The following is a 20672-nucleotide window of genomic DNA, read 5'->3' on the forward strand; positions in this document are numbered from 1 at the left end:
GTTTTTTTTTTGTTGTTCATATCGTTACCATTATTGCTGGTCCCTTGTACTGTATGCCATCGTGGAGGTCTACACTCTCCTGAGAGATGGTAAAAGAGAAAGCCAGCAACATAATATCTGGATGGTCTAGTATCCTTACATAGAACACCCAGAGGGTGCCCCAACTCAGCAAATATATTTACTGGGTTTACTTTTACAAAGCTCAATGCCTGGTAAATAGAAAAGCAGACTTCAGAAATTTATATATCTTTGAGTATTTTTGGTTTTGTTTTGTTTTTTTACTAGCTCTGGATTGAAGAATAATGGTAGAAGCAGCAGGAGATCAGAGAATTTCTTTTTAAGGTTCTGGCTCCAGTGCTTACATACAGAACTTATGTTTCATCTTCATTGTGTCACACATTGTGCAGCAAACCCCTCTCAAGTGCTTTAAAACATCTTCTCCCTAGTTATAATCAACTGGATTTTGATCCCGATCTCTGCTTCTAATAGCATGATGGTTTTCATATCACAGTGTCATCATTAGATAATGGTTCTAGGACCAGGCCTACTACAAAGTGAGTAGAGGAAGCACAGTTTTGACTAAGATCTTTTCATAATCAGATTCCTCTTGTGTTTTTTGGATACTCTAACTATTGATGAAAAGAGAATATTGGCAAAACATTTTCGAAGTGCCTCCTGTTTCCTTTACTTTTCTCTCTCCCTTTTTTTTTTTCCTTAATATTTGACTCTGTCCTTAAGTTCTGGCTGAACTATACATTTCCAAATTTTCTAACTCATTGTCTTTCTTTCTATCCCCTTTTATACATGTTCTCTCATTAATAGTAGCTTCTCATTTCATGCACACACTATTTCTATGCATCTATTTTCTAGTGCTTAACACAAAGAATAATGTAGAATAAACCATTTATTATGTTAATTAAAGTAATAAATCAATTCATAAATAAATGAATGTGGTAGTATCTATGGAACCTACAGTATGAAGGAATATTATGCAGCCTGTACTGTGTATGATGAACCATCTAGCATAACTTGTTCAAAGAGAGAGTTTTATGAAAAGAATTATTTCATCTTTCTCAGCTTTTTTGTACTCAAATGATTATGTGATATCTGTAGTTTTAAACTGTCATTTATTCAAATTATTAACTCAAGAATATGTGATAAATGTACTTATTAGAGATGCAACATCTGAGGGTAGAATGAAGGGTTCAGAGAGGTTTTGGGGATAATATTTAGTGAATTAGATATTTACTAAATATCTAAGAAAATAATTATTCATAAAATTATTTGGCTATGCTAGAAGCCTGTGTGGTCTTTTGAGTTTGCCCAGTCTACCAAGCTTGGGACTAAAATGAATTTTCAACACCTTTCTGCTGAAAATCACACATACTAACTCTTGATTTGCTTAGAAATATTATTAAGGATGAGAATGTGATACTGCCAGTGGTATGTGGTGATATTCTTGTGGGGTCGGGGGGATGGAACAAACCTCTTTCAGTAAATAAATGTTTAATTTTACACACCATATAATCATTTGTATTATTGCAAGTGCATAGAAGGTATATAGAAAAATAGAATGCATATATTTAACTGTATAATATTACTTTTTTTGTTTGTTTGTTTTTAGAGATGGGATTTCACCATGTTGATCAGGCTGATCTCGAACTCCTGACCTCAGGTGATCTGCCCGCCTCGACCTCCCAAAGTGCTGGGATTACTATAATATTCTTTTTTGACATTCTGATAAAATTTTAATCATTTGAAATTTTTAGACATTAAACAATTTTATAGCATGTTTTTCTTGCACCCTTTATCTCATATCTGACAACCACAGAGTGATCCACTTATCAGTTCTTTTTAATGCAAATAAAGCAAACTATTTTTTGACTATTAATCACTTGGAAAGAAAAAGAAATAATGATCCATGCTACATATCATTTGTATAAGAGCAGATATACACACCTTAAAGATCAATTTTATTGTAAGTTTTTAATTGTCTTTTCTTTATCTTCTCTTATTTAGTCTTTGGCTTTAAAATCAAAACTGTTGTTGTTGTTGTTGTTCCTTTACTAAAGTTAATGAAGTACAAAGCAAGCCAGTATGTTTTAGATGGCCTTACTAGATTATTCGTTTCTCCCTTGGGAAAATCTGTTGTACATATCATGGAAATAAACCTTTAGATATAGAAAAGTATTCAAGAGAAAGTAATTTTTACCATATAAGTTTTAAACTTTAACACTTCTATTATGTGACTCTCAGTAGATACTTTCACCATTATAAAGAAGCAGAAGTTCTGGCAAGGGCAATCAGACAAGAGAAAGAAATACAGAGTATTCAAATAGAAGACAGGAAGTCAAATTGTCTCTGTTTGCAGATGACATGATTGTATATTTAGAAAACCCCATCATCTCAGCCCCAAAACTCTTTAAGCTTATAAGCAACTTCAGCAAAGTCTCAGGATACAAAGTAATGTGCAAAAATCACAAGCATTCCTATAAACTGACAATACACAAATGGAGAGTCAAATCATGAGTGAACTCCCATTCACAATTGTTACACAGATAATAAAATACCTAGGAATATAACTTACAATAGATGTGAAGGAACTCTTCAAGGAGAACTACAAACCGCTGCTCAAGGAAATAAGAGAGCACATGAACAAATAGAAAAGCACCCATGCTCGTGGATAGGAAGAATCAATGTCGTGAAAATGGGCATACTGCTCAAAGTAATTTATAGATTCAATGTTATTCCCATCAAACTACCATTGACTTTCTTCACAGAATTGGAAAAAACTAAATTTCATATAAAACCAAAAAGAGCCCATATAGCCAAGACAATCCTAAGCAAAAAGAGCAAAGCTGGAGGCATCACACTACCTGACTTCAAACTATACTACAAGACTACAGTAAACAAAAGAGCATGGTACTGGTACCAAAACAGATATATAGAACAATGGAAGAGAACAGAGGCCTCAGAAATAATGCCACACATTTACAACCATCTGATCTTCTACAAACCTGATAAAAACAAGCAATGGGGAAAGGATTCCCTATTTATTAAATGGGGTTGGGAAAACTGGCTAGCCATATGCAAAAAACTGAAACTTGACCCGTTCCTTACAGCTTATACAAAAATTAATTTAAGATCAATTAAAGACTTAAATGTAAGACCTAAAACCATAAAAACCCTAGAAGAAAACCTAGGCAATACCATTCAGGACATAGGGAATTGAAACAAAAGCCCAAATTGACAAATGAGATCTAATTAAACTAAAGAGCTTCTGCACAGCAAAAGAAACTATCATTAGAGAGAACAGACAACCTACAGAATAGGAGAAAGTTTTTGCAATCTATCCATCTGACAAAGGGCTAATATCCAGAATCTACAAGAAACTTAAACAAAATTAAAAGAAAAAAATGCTCCATCAAAAAGTGGGCAAAGGATATGAACAGACTTTTTCCAAAGAAGACATTTATGTGGCAAAAAAAAGTGGAAAAAAAGCTTGTCATCACTAGTCATTAGAGAAATGAAAATCAAAACCACAGTGAGATACCATCTCATGCCAGTTAGAATGGCAATCATTAAAAAGTCAGGAAACAACAGATGCTGGAAAGGATGTGGAGAAATAGGAACACTTTTACACTGTTGGTGGGAGTGTAAATTAGTTCAACCACTGTGTAAGACAGTGTGGCAATTCTTCAGGGATCTAGAACCAGAAATAGCATTTGACCCAGCATTCCCATTACTGGGTATAAACCCAAATAATTATAAATCATTCTACTATGAAGACACATGGACACGTATATTTATTGCACCACTATTCACAATAGCAAAGACTTGGAACCAACCCAAAGGCCCATCAATGATAGACTGGATAAAGAAAATGTGGCACATATACACCATGGAATACTATACAGCCATAAAAAAGAACAAGTTCATGTCCTTTGCAGGGACATGGATGAAGCTGGAAGCATCATACTCAGCAAATTAACACAGGAACAGGAAACCAAACACCACATGTTCTCACTCATAAGTGACAGTTGAAGAATGAGAACAGATGGGCATAGTCGGGGGGGAATATCACACACTGGGGCCTCTTGGGAGGTAGTAGGGAAGGGGAGGGGTAGCTTTAGGAGAAATACTCAATGTTGATGATGGGTTGATGGGTGCAGCAAACCACCATGGTACGTGTATACCTATGTAACAAATCTGCACATTTTGCACTTGTACCCTAGAACTTAAAGTATAATAAAAAATGAAACAGAAGCAATTAATAATGTTGCAATTAATTTTCAGATTTAAAAATGTATAAATACCTGTAATGTGCCAGGCATTGTATTACACACTAAAGATACGAAAGGCATAATAAATTAGACATGATCTCCAGTTACAAATAGCAGACTAAGCAAAGTAGAGAAGTCCTGGATGAACCACAAGGCTATTTATCTGTTCTCTGTATAAGAAGTGTATAGTGTTTTGGAAAAGAAAAGGAGAGGTTGCCTTCCTTTTCACTAGTCATCAGGTTGTCATCTAGAGCTGAGCAGCAATTTAAAAAAAATTAGCACATATACTGGGTGAAAACAGCCTATTTTCTATTTTAATAAGCTAGATACATAGAAAGGAAGATGTAAAATTTTCCTAAAGTAGAATCAGTATAGGCTGTAATGTTTTGCAGCCAGAATCTGGGACATGCCTATCTGAGAATAAATTGTTGCATCAGCATCATAAGAGTCGTAAGTACTGGGGGTGCAAAGTACAGAGCCCACTTATTGAGTCATACTTGCACATATAATGATTTCCATCTCTGAAATATGTAATGCATAAACAGCCAATGAAGTCAGATTTTTCAAGGACAGTTCTAATGTCAAATATTCTTTCCTGCTTTCTTAAATATTGCATTAAGGTATCGGGAGATTTCCATTATTTTGCCTTTGAAAATATGCCTCTTATATTGTATTTTGCATCCAAAAGTATCACTAAACAGACACATATTTTAACTATATTTGAATATGAAAATATAATCATAATTTTTTTTTGAGACAAGAGCTTTGCTCTTGTTGCCCAGGCTGGAGTGCAGTGGCGTGATCTCAGCTCACTGCAACTTCCACCTGCTGGGTTCGAGCGATTCTCCTGTCAATGCCTCCTGAGTAGCTGGGATTACAGGGTCATGCCACCATGCACGGCTAATTCTTGTATTTTTACAGACAAGGTTTCACCATGTTCTTCAGGCTGATCTCGAACTCCTGGCCTCAAGTGATTCGCCTTCCTTAGTTTCCCAAAATGCTAAGATTACAAGCTTGAGCCACCGCACAGGCCAGAAAATATAATTATAACATTTAGTATCTTGGTTTAAACTATTCTGTTATTAAAATTGAGGGAACTTATTCAGGGGTAAATGAGGTTTTTAAATACATTTTTTTTTGGAAAATTTGTTATAAGCGATATAATTTCTTTATTGTTACAGAAATGTATTATCTAAGCTATATTACGTGTGACAATAAACAAAGTATTTTCTCTTAAAATGTGGCAGTTCATTCTTTATTCACAGTGTTGGTTAAAGAAATTAGGCCACAAATATTAGCCATTACATTGTTAATACTCTAAAATTGCCAGTTCATGACCCTGAGACTGGAGAAATTTATTAGAAAGACATAAACATAATTTAAAAAATAGTTGATAGATGATCCACTTGGAAACACATAATTTTTAAGATCTAAAATCATTTAATGATAAAATTTATTGTTTGAGGTCTTGCCAAATGATCTACTTTTCTATAAAAACCATAGATTATTACAGATTTGTAAAGTTGTTGACACATTAAAAGTAATTTTATTTGTTAAAGAGAACAATTTACTAACATTAAACTGTTTAGCATAAAATAAAACAGCATGCAGCATTTCATTACAGCAAACATGAAATATGAATTCTAAAGATATAAAATATGAAAGAAATGCATTCTTTTTATAGCCTGAAAAGATAATATTAATTAAAAGAATCAAAATACTTTGAAACTTGATACTTGAATGTGAATATTTCTGGTTTTCTTTTTCTTGGACTTTTATTTACTTTTGTCAGGGTAACAGTTACAATGTATATTCTTTGTCACAGTAAAAGTCAGAATGTAGATCTTTTTATGAGTATAGTGCCTACCCTTCTTATCTTTATACTCCACAGAGTTTAAACCCATGACTAGCAGAAGTGGGTGCTCATTGATGGAAATTAAAATGAATATATAACTGAATGGATGAATAAAGTTAACCATCTGCTCCTTCTTTTTCATACCTTCAGAATTCTTTTTTGTTGTTGTTGTTATTTTTTGTTGTTGTTGTTATACTTTAAGTTCTGGGGTACATGTGCAGAACATGCAGGTCTTTATTCTATATTGATTGGATTATCACTTTCAACCCAGGATCATGGTGGGGAAATAGGGAGGTATCTGAATTGACATAAAAAATGAGCCCTTGTCCTATCTCTGACTCTTTCTAGTTATCAGACATTAGGCAAGTCACTGAATTTCTTTAAGCCTATTTTCTCACCTGCAAAATGAAAGGGTTAAAATAGCATGATCCCAAGGTATGCTTTCATATTATAACATAGTAGACCCATGTGGAACTTTTTTTTCCCCCTCTTAATCTTTACAGTTTGTCAAATTTCTAGTCCATTCTTTTCTGGGGTGTAAGAGAGGTAATTCATTATTTCTGTTTAAAAGATTTCTTACTGTGCCACAGCTGGCACAGGTGAAAGAAATTAAGTAAGAGAGCAGTAGCACAAGACTTCATCACCCACTCTGCTTAATTATAGAGTCAGAGCTTGAAAAGGAGATTTATGAAGATAAGTTGAAATGTAGATAATATGTTTCAGGATAATGTAGTGTTGATGATATGTTATTTTGGAATCTTAAATTTCCAAGTTCTGCATAAGTAAAGAATGATGGTATCATAAATCTATGTGGAAAATAGATCCTCCAGAGTCTAGGCTAGTGAGTTTGATGTGGACCCAGTCAAACTGTTAAATTAGATTATTAATTACCTAGAGTGTGGGTACTTGCAAGCTAGCAGGAGTCTTTCGGTTACATCTTATGTAAGCTCAGGGAACTATGTGAAAATAATAGACTTTAAATTTTACTAAGCATTTTACAAAAACACTTAGTATATTGTTGTCCACATGGGAGAGAAATATGGACCAAAATACATTCATAACTGGTTGATCAAACCTACCCAAATAGTGTTAATGTAATCTAGAGGGAAGGTCTCCTATACTGTGTTATGGTGGTCGTCTTTTAGTAGCTTTTTCCATGATTGGATGTTTATTTGCTTATTATTTTTCAGTGACTGGATATGATATGTTTAAGGTTCTCAATGATGATTTTGTGCCTGAATTTGTATGAATGTTTAGTGTTATTTTGAATGGCCAGGAGGATAGACTAAACCAAGTAGGTCTACATTTTATAAGACAGGGTTGTTACACTTGAAATTTAATGTTAAAAAAAAATAAAGTGTACAAGTACAGCATCCTGAGGGACCCAGTATAACAATACTTCAAATGGCGAATATCAGTGATTGCAGAAATCTGGAGATTAGTTAATAGAAGTACAGAGTTTAGGCAAAAACAGGTAACATTTCTGTGCTATGTTGCTCAGACTTCATGATGAGTACTTAATTATGGGGAACATTTTAATAGAACAATTGTCTAACTGAAATCAATTCAGCAAAGTAATAAGATTGTTGAAAGTTCTCAAAAATCCTGTTTAGTGGACCATGCTTGTTTTTACTATCCGGATTAGTCAACCAGTCTTCATTTTATGGTGGCCATAAGCCTGTTTCCCTCCTGAGAATCAAGACTTCTTCCACTTTTAGTCCTTATATTTAGGGTAAAGTTGACACTACAGTATGATTCTTGAGCAAGTCAAGAGGAGTTCTTGAAACAGAATTAAGATTAGTAAAGATGCACCGTGCAGCCGCAATTGCTATTTATGGCCAATGTCCATTCTAATTGGCCTGAACCCAGTTAGTTTATATCTGTTATGTTAAATCTGTCTTCCATATTTAAGTTAATCAACATATTCTATTTACCATGCCCACAGGGATTAATACTGTGATTAATAAGAATTGGATGGGGACATAGTCTCTCTTTTCCACTAAACTCAGAGTTATGAAGTCACAAAGCTGGAACTATCTTAATATTAAAATGGATAAGTCTGTGAACCCAACGTGGGGTAGAAGGTAAGACAAAAGATGACAAAAAAAGGTTCAAATGATGTAGTTTGAGCCTCTGGTCATAACAAATCTGTAGCTAGTAGATCTACTCCAGTACATGGGTTAAAGAAAGAAAGTTTTGCTTAAGCCAAAACCCAAAGAGCCTTAATTGATACATCATGTGAAAAACATATATATTAAAACTGAAAGATGTTTAGCTTATAAGAGATGAGGGAAAACAAGCTATATATGGTTATCGGACCTCTCCTTCATTATTTAGAGAGAATAAAAAGCTCTATCTGGTATAGGAAGATAGAAGTTTCAGGTAGACTTAATTGGGATCAATGAAAAAGGATGTACACCCTCACAATTTGAGTTATTCAATAATGAAATAAGCTGTTCTCTGTGCTTTATAAAAGTATTAAAATGGGGTATAGTTTATAAAGAATCTTTTATTAGGTTGAAAGTTCTACTAGCTGTTACTAAAATCTATAGAATGTATTAACTAACTACTGTGGCAGACGTTGTACCAGGCCCTTTATATAAATTTCCTGTACAGTCAGTACCGTTATGAACTGGAGAAACCAGGGAGTAATAAAGTTGAATAACTTGCCGAAGGTAAAAATATTAGTAAGTATCAGTCAATAAGCAACAAACCCAATGTGTCTGACTTTTCTTTCCACTAACATTCTAACAATACCTGGATTTTTTATGAATTCAAAGCAATTATAGAACCCCACTTTTGTCAATATTTTATCCATGATTTACACAAAAGAAAAATGAAATAATGTAGTTCAAAAATGAATTATTTTTTATTTAGGAGCAGTAAGGAAGTTCTAAAAATGTACTAAAAGCACTTTAGTATGTAAATTCCATGATGACTAAAAGGTGCCATGCCTATGTAAGTATAATTGTGCTGTAAGGTTTATATAACTCTATAAATACTAAAAAGAGAAATTTTTTAAAAAGTCATAAAAATGCAAAACAAATATGTTCTAATATCCGAGGAAGCCTAGCAGATCTCCCAGGCAATATGTATTCAAGGGCTATGTAGCCAGGTGTCCCCCCGGGGTTGTATTCAACATGATTTCTTGAGAATTAAGAGAGTAGTGAGGAAACAAAGAAGAAAAATTTTCTGCTGTAAATAAAGTCCTGATAGAAAAAGCATATCCAGGATTTTGGGTTGATAATTGTTTTGCTAATTTATTGCTTCTCACTTTATCTCTAAAAGTAAAGAAAATATTGTTTGGTCCTTATTCAAAGAATTATCACTAGTGCAGGAATTCTGCTAACCTGATCATATATATCTGTCCTTATTATGAGACCTTCAATCGTTTAAAGTTCCCATATTTTATAATATGAGAGATGTATATTATGGATTGAAGAACTGATAGAGGCGAGAACACACTTGCCTAATTTAACTGCTAAATTGAATTCATTTACATCGTAGTAATTTCTCAGTTCTTTAAAATAGAAGTTTAAATGCTGATTCATTATGTGGTTCATTAGATTGAATTTTGGTCAGACAAACCCAGGTTTTAATTGTGACCCACCCTCCTGTTTGTTTGGCGAACTCCTTAAGACTCTGCATGTCTCTGTTTTCTAATCTGGTAATGAGGATCCTAATGCTTACCTTCTTCAGAGATTATTACTGGGATTAAATAATATTATATTAAAAGTTTCTATCTGCCTGCATTGGTGCTGAATGAACAGTAGCTGCCTTCCCTGCTCTTTCCTCAAACAAATTATCCCTATGTCTCTCTAAGTTATCTGCACTAATCTCAAAGTTAATGAAAAATTACTATCTTGTCATATTTAAAGCCTCTGATTTTGTGTATAAACTATTCTGAATCATACAAGCAGTGTATTTTTGGAGAAAGGGCAGAGTTCCTATTTTGTTTGTTTCAAGTAAAAAAGTAATTTAAAATGAATGGGAGTTCATTTTTAAGTCAACATCTATTCCCCTTTTTTGTCACTCAACTTTCTTTCAGAATTTTTCATGCCACTTCCAGCAGAAGTTACACATGGGTGCCCTGGCTTCCTTAGTTGTATTGCAGAAGAGTTATTGTAAACGTTGTAAACAGAAGGTCTTTCACTGCCAAATTTGAAGTATTGGGTCTTCCCTAATTTGAAAGTCATTCAAGTGTGTAACTATACGGGAAATGTATTACTTCTTAGGTTTGGAGACGCTTGGAAATGTTGCTGGAACACATTAAAAAAAGGAAATGAAATAAAACCTCATTAGCTCTGTCTCTAACTGTTTTGTAAGCAGATAGCAGTTCCCTTGAAATGGAAAACTGGGAAAAACGCCACAAAGAAATTGTATGATTATTCTCCTAAGATCACATAGGAATTAAGTTCAACAGTTATGAGCATGAGCTAAGAGATGATTTAGCATGCTAAATTTTGGCTAAGCAAGCACATACACTTTTCCAGCTTAGAAAGAGATCCACATGTTCAAAACTACATCTTTACATTTTAATTTTTACTTCATCTAAAAAATTATAAGTTAAAAGAATAAAATAGTAGATAACATATATATGAAAACACAAAAGTTCAAGCCCACACATTTATTTTTCATACGTTCTAGTTATTTCTCACTGATCATTTGTTTTTTTGAAAATACATGGGATATATCATGTCCTGACTGCATGAAAAAATTTCATGTGAACATCCCTAAAAGAAAAGAGAAAAGATGCATATCCATCCTTTTTCCCTCATACCCAGCAAAATGAGAACATAAACATTTAGTCTCTAAAAGTTTTGAGTTCCCAGAAAAACAAAGAAATGTAGTTACACATCCGTTTTTAGTCATATATAGAACATAGCTCTGATAGGCTTGAAACAAATAACTCCATTTTTTCCCAATGATTTCTAAAAGCAGCAAACCATGAAATACAATTTCATTTTCTTCTAATGATAATAGAAGATATTACATGTCACTACCAAACATATACTGTATATTCTTGTCTCTTCAAAGTCGATTTTTTGTTAGCTTAAAACCCTGAGCTGTTAAATGTAGCATAAAACTTCTATGAAATTACACTGCTTTGCATCAGGGGAAAAGATTGTTTTAATTGGATGATTGTAGAGGGGGAGAGAAAAGCTAAAGAGCCTTTAAAAGTTTGGGTAGTTCAAATTTTAAAAATCTGGATGCTTCAGCAAAATTGCCAACCCTCTGAGCTTTGACTATTATTACTAATGTAGTGCTTACAAGGTACTGTAAATTAGATCTTGAGCACATAAAGGGCCAAATATATATATACTCATGTGTAACCTGTACCAGGTTTCAATGGGAAATGTGCATAGTTACTCGAAAGCAGTTTTCTCGTTATTTTTCTACTCTAAATCTGGTACAAAATAAGGCAATTAGAAGAAACGTGTTAAAAAATTAATAGTAATAATATCTTTAGTTTTGTATAGACTGTTCCAATGACAAAGAGTTTTACACACCATCTCATATCTGCATAATAAAATAAGTTTTTGTATATAAAATCATATTAAAGCATCTTCAATATCAAAGTTTAACATCAGTGTATCTGAGAAAAGATGACGGTTAAGATTTACATTTGACAGAGTAGCATTTTGAAAAGAATAAAATTTTGAAATCGATTCTGTTAAATGGTCAAACATGTTTATTTTAACAACAGGATTAAGTTATTCTTTATGTAATCTATAAACATTCTTTTATAGTTTTTATCGTTTTTAGTTTATAGTTTTTTAACTTCATATTCTTCTTGTATGTTTGTAAATCTGTCTTTTGTTTTACATTTTTTCTTTTTGCTTGTTTGCACATTTATTTTTCTGTTTTCTGAAAAGGTTTGGCTATATTGTGTTTTTATTTTTCTGGTTCATTGTCTTGGAAAGTATTCAACATGATACAGGCTTCCAACAAGGGATATTCTGAGGTAGCATCCTAAGTCATTATCACAAGTGATTGAATTTCCAAGAACTAGTATCAGTCTTGATCAACTTCCATTTTGTAACCTAGGATAAACCCTATGCATTCTGGCTATTAAACAGAGCTTGGTATTTCCTAAGCCTCTATCAGGATGCATTAACCTATTTAATAGAGTTCTTTAATAGTTTGTTATTTTGTTTTATTAATTTACGTTTTTTACAAATGAGGAGAATACTGTGATCTTCTGATCGTCATACCAAAAATTAAACAAGCAAAAACAAAGTTGAATGCTGTTGTGCAAAATGAAAGCTATTAATAAACCATAGTTTCTGTGGGTTTTTATTTGTACCTAAGTAGACAAAACAAAGGAGATCTCTATTTTTGTGGAAGAGAAAGAATAATAATAGCAATAAACATATTAAATAAGTACATTTTATAGTCTAATGGAAGATGATAATTTCTATAAAGGAACAGAGTCAGAAAGATCAGGATCATGGAGGAGAGTTGATTGTAATTTGTCCTAGCCCTAGTCAAGTATGTGAGGGAATGGTCAAGAAATTAGATGGTACAGGAGTGTTCTAGAGATGGAGGGCAAAGAATGTAAATTTGAAAATGCGCCTGATGACTTTCAGGACCAACTGAAGAGTAAATAGGGAAAATAGCAGGAGAAGGTGAGGTTATAGAGAGATGGGTAGGAATATAGTATGAAAGGTCATTGTCAACTTAATTCTTATTTAGATGTGAAAGCTCTAACAGATTTTGAGTGACAAAAAGTGGCTTTTAACAAGATCATTCTGGTTTCTCAGTTTATAATAGATTGCAGAAAGCTAGGGGCAGAGGCAATCATTTAACATTTTATTTACTTTTTTTGTATAAATTTAGGGAGTACAAGTGCAGTTTTGTTACATGGATATATTGTGTTACAGAGGAGTCTGGGCTTTTAGCATAACCTTCATCAGAATTGTAGACATTGTATCCATAAATAATGTTTCATCCATCACCCTCTTTTCACCTTCCCACCCAGTGTTTGTTATTTCATACTGTATGTCCATGTGTGTACATTATTTTGCTTCCTCTTATAAGTGAGTACATTAAGTATTTTAATTTCTGTTTCTGAGTTATTTCACTTAAGATAATAGCTTCCAGTTTCATCCATATTGCTGCAAAAGGCGTGATTTCATTCTGTTTTATGACTGAGTAGTATGCCTATGTGTGTGAGCGTGTATTTCACATTTTCTTTATCCAGTCATCTGTTGTTATACACTTAGCTTGATTCCATATCTTTGCTATTGTGAATAGTGCTGCTATAAACATGAATGCAGGTATATTTTATATAATAATTTTTTTTTGGCAGGGGAATTAGATACCCCATAAGTGGGGTGCTGAATTGAATGGTAGTTCTGTCTTTAGTTCTTTGATAAATCTTCATACTGTTTTGCATAGAGGTTGTACTAATTTACATTCATACCAAATGTGTGTAAGTATTCCCTTTTCTCAATATCCTTGCCAAAATCTGTTATTTTCTGACTTTTTAGTAATAGGCATTCTGACTTATGTAAGATGTTTATCTTGTGGTTTTAATTTGCATTTCTCTGATGCTTAGTGGTGTTAAGCAGTTTTTCATATGCTTATTGGCCCTTTATATACTTTTCTCTTGTTGCATTAAGTTCCTTGTAGATTCTGGTTATTAGTATTTTTTTCAGTTGCATAGTTTAAAGATATTTTCACCCATTCTGTAGGTTGTCTGTTTATTGATTTTAACTTGTGTTGTACAGAGGCTTTTTAGTTTAATTCAGTCATATTTGTCTAGTTTTGTTTTTGTTGCATTTGCTTTTGAGGTCCTAGTCATAAATTATTTACCTAGACCAATGTCCAAAACAGTTTTTCCTAGGTTTTCTTCTAGGATATTTATAGTTTGATACGATTTTTGTTTGTAATTCTGTTTATATAGTGAATCACATTTATTGATTTGTATATGTTGAACTATTCTTGCATCCCTGGAATAAAATGCACTTGATCATGATGTAATTATTTTATTTTATTTTATTTTTTGATGTGCTATTGGATTTGGAATTTTGTTGAGGATATTTGCATGTATGTTCACTAGTAATATTGGTCTATATTATCTGTATTATAACTATGTATCATAGTTGTATAACTATATTTATAGTTATATAATATATAACTATATATTAAAGTTGTAATATAGAGATATGATAAAATATAGTTAATAATATTAATTAATTAATTAATTAATTATGTGTGTTTGTCCTTGTCTTGCTTCGTATCAGGGTGATATTGGTTTGGTATAATGAGCTAGAGAGGATTCTTTACTATTCAATTTTCAAGAGCAGTTTTAGTAGGATTTGTACCAGTCCTTCGTATGTTTGGTAAGATTCAGGTATTAATCCATCTGTTCCTAGGCTTTGTTTGTTTATATATTTGTTATTATAGATTTAATGTCACTACTTATTATTTTGATGCAAAAGTAATTGCAGTTTTGCCATTGAAAGTTATGGCAAAAACCAAAATTACATTTGCACTAGCCTAAAATTCTGTTCAAGATTTCTATTTCCTCCTTCTATATTCTTGAAAAGTTATATTCCAGAAATTCATTCATTTTCTCTAGGTTTTCTAGTTTGTGAGTGTAGAGATGTTTACAGTAGTCTCTGAGGATTTTTGATATTTTTGTACTATCAGTTGTAATGCTTTCTTTTTTATTTCTGATTGTGTTTATTTGAATCTTCTCTCTTTGTTTTTGGCTTAATGTAGCTAGTGGTCTATCAATTTTGTTTATCCTTTCAAATAATTTCTTGTTTTGTTCTTTTTTTTTTTTTTTGTCTCTGTTTCATTTGGTTCTGCTCTGATCTTTGCTATTTGTCTTCTTCTGTTAGCTATGAAGACACTTTGTAGTTTAAGTCCCATTTGTCTTGTTTTGTTTTTGTTTCATTTGTTTTTGAGGTCTCAGTCTGCCTAGGCCAATGAGGTCTCGGTCATAAATTCTTTGCCTAGGCCAATGACCAGAATATTTTTAATAGGTTTTCTTCTAATATTTTTATAGTTACAGGTCTTACCTTTGAGTCTTTAATCCATCTTGAGTTTCCTTTTTATATGTGAGATATAGGGGTCCAGGTTTATTCTTCTGGATATACCTGTCCTTTTCCCAGCACCATTTATTGAATAGGGTGTCATTTTTCCCAATGTATGTTTTTGTTGACTTTGTCAAAGAGCAGTTGGTTGTAGGTCTGTGGCTTCATTTCTGGATTCTCTATTCTAGTGATCTACATTTTAATTTTTATCTAGTGACAAAAATCTGTGTTGATTTTATTTAGTGATTAACACATGGATCTATGTGTTGATGTTTATACCAGTACCATGCTATTTTGGTTACTATACCTCATACCATAATTTGAAGTCAGATAATGTGATGCCTCTAGCTTTTTTTCTTTTTGCTTAGGATTTCTTTGGCTATTCAGGCTCCTTTCTCGTTCCGTATTAATTTTAGTACTTTTTCTCTAATTCTGTGAATCATGACATTGTAATTTTAATAGGAATTGCAATAAATCTGAAGACTGCTTTAGGCAGTGTTATCATTTTAATGATATTGATTATTCTAATTCATGAGCATGGAATATTTTCCCCATTTGTTTGTCTCATCTAATCTGCCATCTTGGAGGGAAAAAAAAACATTTTAAATGAATAAAGTGAAGGTTGAAATAAGTATATGGACTCAGGCAGATACCATGTGAGCTTTTAGCTTTTTATAAAATTGGAAAGTAAGTAAATTGATATCCAGTACTCCTAGATTTTCTTTCTATTACCTTTCTTCTTACTTCTCCTGTACACATTTATCTTTGTCAAACTTGATCTTAGCAAAGGATTCAGTATCTACAAATTAAGCATATTTATTTGCCTTTTTAATGAGTTACCTGCATTTTAACCTGGAGGAACCCACAGGAATAAATTTCAAATGGTTAAATTTCAAGCCTTAAAAACCATGAATAATTATTTTTGGCTGGGAATAAAATTTAGATACGTGGTGAATCCCAGTACATTCTAGCTCTTGGGATTTTTAATGGGAATAATTTATTATAAATGTTTCTCTCCATCGGAAACTTAAAAAAATTTAAAAGGTACAATATTTTTCTTTGAGACAGGTTGATAAATCTAATTTCTCTAAAAATGTCATTGAATTATTATACAGAAACAATTACTTGCCAGGCAAGAATCAAGGCGTTAGAAATATAATGTGATTTGCATGCTGCACCTCTTTCTCCTCAATGTGCTCAGAGTGTACACTGGATAAAATAGATGGGTAAATAATGGGAGGGTGATAGAGAGAGATCTATTGTAGAGGGAAGTATCTATGCTTATGACCATTTATCTAAACATGATTCTCACATTTGACTTCTGTTTAATCATCACTACGATTCACTTCAACCCAGTTTCTTTTCTTATTTCTAAGAATAGCACTCTATTTCCTCTGTCACAAGGCTCTTTCACCTGGAATTGTCACTAACCTCTCTCTTTTCCTCACTTTAAACTTTAAATTTGGTTCTAGAATCATTCCTTGGAATTTAATAAAAATGTATTCAATTAAATTGAATATAATATTAATATATTGCCTTAATTTTTTTCAAAATTATTTCTTCGTATCGTTTTGATGACTCCTTTATAGTCATAAGATTTTAAGTTTCAATGTGTTACTTTGTTTTTTTTTAATACACATACCCAAATATGAAGAAAATTTTAGTACCTTTTTATTTTCAATAAATGTAAATATTGGCTTGATATTTATTTTGCATTCACAGTTATTACTGAGTTAATGACTTGATATGAAACATCCTTGTTTTAGAAGTGTATTGTGAGTTTGGATATTGCTACTTTTTATTGCCACAAAGGAGTACATATGCATTTAGCAGCTAGAGCATAAAGCCCGCAGGGTGACTTTGGCAATAGAGTTTCTAATATAAAGTAGACATAAGAGTATACAGGAGAGAAAGAGAAAAGAATATAGGAAACATAATTAAGCAAGACCTCAAAAATAAAGCTTATATAAATTAATTGTGATAAAGTGACAAGTAATAAAACTTCAAGGGCCAAACAAATTAAGAAATGAATGATATGAAATGGAATCAGCCCAGAGGAGAAATGACAATGAATGAAGCCAAAGAAAGAATATATTTGTGAATTACAGAAAAAGAACTTCAGATTAATGAAGAGGAGAGATTTTATCATATCAACAGAGCAATTGAGATGAGTGGTCCATAAAGCTTTATGACTTTAGCATGAATTCTGGTGGAAAGAAATATTATACTAGATCATGTTAATCTAATTTTACTATCCTTAAATGTAATGGCTTTTAAAATTGTTAGCTGAACAATTCAAGGTGGCAATTTGCTACATCAATATAAGCAGTCTCTTGTGACCTTTTAGGAATACTGAGCTACTGCTTAGTTAAGTGACAGTGATCCTCTTTCGAAACAAATGCTATATAGAGATTTTACTAATTTCCCTACTTAATTAAGAAATGATCTCTATTTCCCCTAAAGACAAAAATTTTCAATGGTACTGAGGATCATATATTAGATGGTAAAGTGGGTTACTGAAAGCAAGTGCCATTCAAATTGAAAATTTGATTCATCCCACCCAAGACAAAAATGGGAACTGAATTTTGTATCCCATTGAACGAATTAATTCCATACATAAATTTTAAGTTCCTAAAGTCTTTAACTTCATCTGTGGCTCCAAAAAATCAACTTGACTCTAATTTATAAAACATAGTAATGTTGAAATATGTATTTTCTTTGTGTATTACAATTTAAGTTCTGGGGTACATTTGCAGAACATGCAGGTTTGTTACGTAGGTATATAAGTGCCATGGTGGTTTGCTGCATCTATCACCCCATCATCTATATTAGGTATTTCTCCTGATGATATCCCTTCCCTGGCCCCCTAATCCTTGCTATCTCTCCCCTAGACCCCCATTCCACAACAGGCCCTGGTGTGTGATGTTCCTCTCCCTGTATCCGTGTGTTCTCATAATACGTATTTTCATATGATGATTGTGAGAACAGAGTTAAGTAATAAACTAGATAACTACATTGTTTACAAATTTACAAATGCATAAGAGATCTGTAAACGTCAAAATAGAATTGAATTTTTCAATAGATTTTGTTCTGATGTTGGAAATGTTCTTAAAGTATTCATATAAAGGAATATGCTGTCCAATAAGGTATTTACCAGCTATAGATGGCTACTGAGCACTTCAAACGTAGCTCACGTGATGAGGAAATTATTTTTTTATTTTATTTCCTTTCAATTAATTTAAATTTATATAGTCACATGGGGTTAGAGCCTCCAGTATTGGGTACTGCAAGTCAAGAACTTACATCTTAAATTTGATTTGATCATTAAATAGCTCAAGTTTGTAATTCATGTGGCTGCTGAGAGGTATTGCTATAATCAGACAATCAGAGGACTCAAAGTTTGCAATAGAGATTTAGGGTAAATTGTGAGCAAGACACTTTTTGTGATGAATTTCTAATTAATGTATTAATTTTGGTATTGAGTTAGCTCTATAATTGTCTTAATATGCATATTACTTTAAGCAAATAATAAATACTAATTATCAGTTTTATCCATCGTAAATGGGTGTAGGGGTAGAAAATATGAATAAAAATATTTAAGAGTTAATTTTTGTGCTAGTCTTACAGTGAGAGGGGAATACCTTATGCTTAGTACATATTAACTACATTTAGTCAAAGCAAACATTATAGAAAAATAAACATAGAGCCACTTTTGAATAAATAAGTTTTTTTTAGTGACAATTTCATTATTCTTTGGATTTGGGAAATATGTAGACCTGAAACTTCCCTTAAGCCAGGATTAATTAAAGACAGTATTTCCAATTAACACCAGGCAATATAACTGGTGTTCTTGCTGTGCTTTTATATATGTGCTCTAGGCAGAGCTTTTACTAGCTTACATACCTCTAAGCTGATTTTTAAGCCTTTTCAAGAATTTTTCCACCTCTGAGCTGAGTTCAGAGTCAGAGGAGAAGCTGAATCTTAGCCACTTTGCTGGAAGCAGCCTTTCATGCCCCTCAGGCTTATACGTAAATCTGTCTTAACTCTAGGAGACTTGACTTAACTCTACGAAAGTATGTGCATGTTTAGTTTCTAAACTATAAGGGAATCCAGCCCTCTCATCCCCAAAAAAGACACTTCTAGGGCTTTACTTATTTATTTATTTATTTATTTAGAAACAGAGTCACATTCTGTCACCCAGGCTGGAGTGCAGTGACACAATCTCGGCTTACTGCAACCTCAACCTCCTGGGTTCAAGCAACTCTCCTGCCTCAGTCTCCCAAGTAACTGGGACTACAGATGCCTCCATTACACCTAGCTAACTACTAGAGCAAACTTGTCTGATGTTTCCTTTTTCCTTGACTTAGATTAACCTCAATTTTAAATTTACTACTCAAAGTGCTGGACTTGGACTAGCAGCATGGCTTCACTTTGGAGCTTGTTAGGAGTGCAGAATATCAGGCCTCATGCCAGATGTATGCAACCAAAATTCACATCTTATGGTCCCCAGGTGTTTAATAGATACATAAAGTGTAAGTCCTGTTTTATAGCACACTTCCTCTTGTTTGCTCTGTAAGAATACGAAGGTATTTTATTAATTGAATTTTTCTTTATAGTACTTCCTTAAATGAGCCAAAATTCATGAACCTCATCCAATATATGCCCTGTTTTTACATTCCAGATCATTCTTTTCATTTTATTTCTTTCTTAACATTTTTTAAAAATAAGACAAGTACAAGAAATACCCAGATATTCATTCTTCCCTCATCTTAATGTGAATTATAAGTGTGCATATTCATTGTCTCATCTCTCCTGCACTCGTCTCACATTAGGAGTAACTTTATAAAGTACAAGGACCATTTGTTCTTATAAGTAGGTATTTGGTATCTCTTAGAATATTATCTACTTGTCCTAGAAACCATTCTAGTTTTAAAATGTTTTCTTTAAAAACTTAATTTTTCTGCCAGGCATAGTGATCATGCCTGTAATCCAAGCACTATGGGAGGCTGAGGTGGGCAGATCACTTGAGGTCAGGAGTTTGAAACCAGCCTGGCCAACATGGTGAAACCCCATCTCTACCAAAGTACAAAAATTAGCAGGGCGTGCTAGTGCACACCTGTAATGCCAGCTTCTCAGGAGGCTGAGTGGAGACAGTGCCACTGCACTCCAGCCTGGTCAATAAGAGGGAAACTCCGTTTCAAACAAAAAGAAAGAAACAAAGAAAAGAGAGAGAGAGGCAGGGGATGGGGAGGGAGGGAGGAAAAAGAAAAGAAAAGAAAAGAGAGAGAAAAAAACCTGATTTTCCTTATTATCTAAAATCACAGTTCACAGTAAGTTTTTCATGACAAATAAGTTTCTCAGTAAATATTGTGAGATTCGATGGCCATTCTCAGGCTGATCATGATGTAGGAATTAATGTCTATCAGATGCATTCCTAATCTGATTTTTTTAGTAGTTTTTTTTAATTGACAAGAGATGAGTACTAGT

The 20672-nt window shown here is 33.0% G+C and overlaps 1 protein-coding gene across 3 annotated transcripts in view; it reads left to right on the forward strand.

The window, feature by feature from the left end:
* The window catches only part of GRID2 (glutamate ionotropic receptor delta type subunit 2), a 1513083-nt gene that overhangs the window by 611361 nt on the left and 881050 nt on the right, over window positions 1-20672 (forward strand). The gene's annotated exons all lie outside the window — the stretch shown is intronic.

Source organism: Aotus nancymaae, unplaced genomic scaffold (assembly GCF_030222135.1).
Source record: "Aotus nancymaae isolate 86718 unplaced genomic scaffold, 86718_ANA_hifiasm-v0.15.2.pri h1tg000006l, whole genome shotgun sequence".
NCBI classification, from domain to species: Eukaryota; Metazoa; Chordata; class Mammalia; order Primates; family Aotidae; genus Aotus; species Aotus nancymaae.